The sequence below is a fragment of the Otolemur garnettii genome, unplaced genomic scaffold, assembly GCF_000181295.1.
Source record: "Otolemur garnettii isolate 467f Iridium unplaced genomic scaffold, OtoGar3 scaffold00125, whole genome shotgun sequence".
NCBI lineage: Eukaryota > Metazoa > Chordata > Mammalia > Primates > Galagidae > Otolemur > Otolemur garnettii.
In genome coordinates this window covers 3,908,725-3,913,035 of record NW_003852520.1, presented here as the reverse complement: position 1 = coordinate 3,913,035, position 4,311 = coordinate 3,908,725, and positions in this window count along the sequence as shown.

The window sequence follows — 4,311 nt, the reverse complement described above, 5'->3', positions numbered from 1 at the left end:
AGAAGATGCATGGAATAATTTCTATTCTTTTAAATTTACTCAGGTTAGACTTATGACCTAAGATGTGATTGATTTTGGAGTATGTTCCATGGACTGATGAGCAAAATGTGTAGTTTTGTTAGGATGAAATGTTCTGTGGATGTCTGTTAGGTCCAAAGTTGAATAGTTAAATTTAAATCTAAAATTTCTTTGCTAAGCTTCTTATTGGAGGATCTGTCCAACACTGCCAAAGGAGTGTTAAAATCTCCGACTATGATGGACCTGGGAGAGATCAAGTTGCTCATGCCAGTTAGAGTATCTCTTATAAATTGAGGTGCATTCTGGTTGGGTGCATGGATATTGATTATTGAGATCTCATCATATTGAGTATTACCCTTAACTGACATAAAATGGCCATCCTTATCCTTGGTTACTTTTGTTTGTTTAAACTCAATTGTATCTGTGAATAAAAGTGCAACACCTGCTTTTTTCTGCTTTCCATTTTCCTGGAATCTAGATGACCATCCCTTCACCTTGAGTCTATATTTATCTTTTAAAGTAAGATGCGATTCTTGAATACACAGATGTCCGGTCTGAGTTTCTGTATCCAATCAGCCAATCTGTGCCTCTGTAGAGGACAATTTAAGCCATTCACATTGATTGAAATTATTGATAAGCTTGCTAAAATTTTGGGCATCGAGTTGATCAAAATTCCAGTAGATATTTTTAATCCTTTTGCTATTGTGGAAGTGGAAGTTGGAATTTGATCAAAAGTTTCTTAGTGTGTTTACTTTTGTGGTCGAGGATTGCACTGGTCATTATGAAGGATAAGTTTGAGAATTTCCTGTAGAGCTGGTTTAGTTAAGGCAAATTTCTTCAACATGTGAATGTCACTAAAATATTTAATTTCTCCATCATAAATGAAACTCAGTTTAGCTGGATACAAGATCTTCGGTTGAAAGTTATCTCCTTTTAAGAGATTCAAAGTCAATGACCATCCTGAAAGGTTTCAGCAGAGGGATCTGCAGTCATCCTAATACTCTTCCCCTTGTATGTTGTGGTTTTCTTACGTCTAACTACTTTCAGAATTTTCTCTTTCATATTAACTTTAGTGAAGTTAATTATGATGTGCCTGGGGGATGTCTTGTTTGGGTTGAGTCGTGCTGGGGTTCTGAAACTATCTGCTATCTGAATTTCAGAATCTCTTGGCATGTCTGGAAAGTTTTCTTTCATAATTTCATGAAGAAGAGCCTCTGTGTTTTGTGAAGCAACTTCATCGCCTTCAGGGATTCGTATAAGGTGAATATTAGTTTTCTTAGAATTATCCCAGAGCTCTCTGAGAGAAAGATCTCTTTTTGCTCTCCATTTCTTTTCATCATTGAGCTCTTGGGGTCATTTGAAATCTTTGTCTTCACTGTCAGAGATCCTTTCTTCTGCCTGTTCCATTCTGTTACCGAGGTATTCTACTATGTTTTCAGATCTTTGAGGGCTGCAAACTTTTTCCTCAATGTTTCAAAGTCTTTGGTCTTTTTATCTTTGAAATTGTTGAATTCTTGAGACATCTTTGGAATAATTTCTTGAGATATCTTTTGAATAATATCTTGAAATCCTAATTTCCTCCTTTCTTCCATTCTGTTAATCTTATCTGCTATCCAAATTCTGAACTCAATTTGTGGCATGTCAGCTATCTTATGAATTGGGTCTTCAATTGCATCTGCCACATTTTTCCTTAGGGGAGTTGATCTACTCTGGTTTGTCAAGTTGCTGGAATTTTTCCGCTGATTCCACCCCGTGCTGATTTTATGCTGTTTGAAGACCTTATCAGAACCATTCAGTCAGTGACTGCCACCAGAGTAGATCCCGGCTTCTTCCGGTTTCTCAGTGAGACTGGGTGTGTCTTTTGTCTTCTCTCAGTTCTAGGATGCTGGAGTGACCAGGGGCAGTGGCTGGATGGGATCAGACTTCATTCTGCCTGCCTGAGCAACTTGGAGATAAGAGAATGGCAGCTCCCAGATCAATCCTATTTCAGCCCCTGCCAGGTGACTGGGGGGCAGGGAAATGGGCATGGCAGGATAAGTCCTTGTCAGTTCGGCTGGGGATACAGGGGCATTGGAACCACAGCAGCGGTGGAAAGCACACGAGTGGCTGAATCTGTCCTACTTCGACCATGCTGGGGTGACCCGGGGGCAGGGGAATGGCAGTGACTGGTTCAGTCCTCCTTCGGCCCTGCTGGAACGACCAGGGGAGCAGGAGAGCAGCAGCAGCTAGATTAGTCATTTTTTGGCTCCGCCAGGGCAAGGGGAAGGGGGCAAGGGAATGGCAGCGGCTGTGTGGGGAATGCACACAGCATGATCAGTCCTAGTTTGACTCCACTGGGGCAACTGGGGGACAGGAGAATTCCAAACACTGGATGAGTCCTAGTTCAGCCTTACTGTGGCAACCAGGTGGCAGGATCAGCAGCGGTGGCACAGGGCATGCACAGGGCCAGACCAGTCCCAGTTTGGCTCACCTGTGTGACTGTGGGGGAGGGAGATCATCAACACAGGGCATGCCACACAACCAGATGAGTCCTGGTTCGGCCCGCCAGGGCTAGGAAATGGCATCGGCCAGATAAGTCCTGGTTCAGCAGGCAGGAGCGGCTGGGGGGCTGAAGATCAGCAGCAGCGGCGGAGGAATTTAGCCAGGTCAGTTCTAGTTTTGCCCCACCAGGTGACCCCAGGGCAGGGGTAAGGCAGCAGCTGTGGTGTGGCTGCAGAGCCGGGAGAGTGTGCTTGGTCCCGTGGGTGGGGGGACGCTACTATTGGGCCTCCTCTCACTGTCTCTGCAGGAAAAGGGGGAAGGGTGGATGGAGATTCAAGATGGCAGTGGAAACTTTAGTTCAATTTTTCTGCCTGGCAGCGGGTGTTCAGAGTCTCAGCAGGGTCCCTTTAGGGGAGTAGACCCCACTGCCTGTAGCTCTCACACATGGAGTGAGATAATAGGTCCTCAGTTCATCTCTTGTGTGTAGGAAGCTAACCGGAGCAGTTGAGGAGAAAACAAAGAGTAAAACACAGCTCTCTTGGGGGAGGGGATGAACACTTTTCCTTTCAGATGTTCCATATACCTGTAAGTTGCGCTCCAGGAGTTGCATCTTGCCTCAGCAGTGGTGTCCTGCAGGTATGACTCTTCTCTCTCAGCGAGGCTCCTCGTCTTAAACGTTGTTGGATGTTTTCTGGAATTTATCCTTCCCTCCAAATGGGACTTCTGTCAGTGGCTGGTACCTGTCGGCCATCTTGCCCCTCCTCCTCTATAGTGGCCATTCTAAGAGGTATGAGATAACATCTCATTTCAGTTTTGCTTTGCATTTCTCTGCATGATTAGTAATGTTGAATATCTTGTCACATGATTGTTGGCCATTTGTATGTCTTCTTTAGAATAATATCTATTCAGGTCCTTTGCACACATTTTAATCTTGTTATTAGTTTTTTTTTTTCTTTCTATTGAGTTCTCAACCTGTGTTTTTGATGTTGTAACCAAAAAATCCTTTCTAAGATAAATGTCAATAAGCTTTTCCCCTATTTTTTTAAAGAAGCTTTAGATCTTACTTTTAAGTTTAATCCATTTGGAGTTATGTTGTAAGATAAGAATACAGTTTCATTCTTTTGGCAGTGAATATCCAGTTGAAGAGACTATCATTTCCTAATTTTACATTCTTTACTGTGTATATGTGGGTTTATTTATTGGCTCTCTGTTCTTTCCATTAGCTCCCCATTCTGTTCCATTGGTCTATTCTTATGATAGTACCACACTGATTGATTATTGTAGCTTCATAATGCATTTTGAAATCAGGCAGTGTGATGTCTTTAGCTATGTTTTTCTGGCTCAAAATATGTTGGCTATTTATTGTCCACTCTATAGCTATAGAGCTAAGATCAAGTTGCTTGAGGTTATTTATTTAGAAATGGGAGTGAGTTGGTGAAATCCTGAAATGACAGTCTCACAGAACTATAGGGAAAAGTAATGGGGTGATATATATATATATATCACAGGCTGTAATTAACAGACTTTCCATGAATAATTTCTTTCTGCATCCCACACATTGGATTTATAAAGTCATTGATTATAACCTGCTAGCTTTGAATTTATGTCCCAACATTTCCATGTTTTAAAGGGCAATAATAATTACACATATATAATTTATGATGGGTCAATTTTTCATAAAGCTAGAAAAAATTGTTTTTCATCATGAGTTAGAATTTTGTGACTTCTAAGTACTGATATCTAAAATTTTCCTTTTCATATTAAAGCTGCCATATACACCTCCTCACATTTACTACACTGACATTTTGCCAT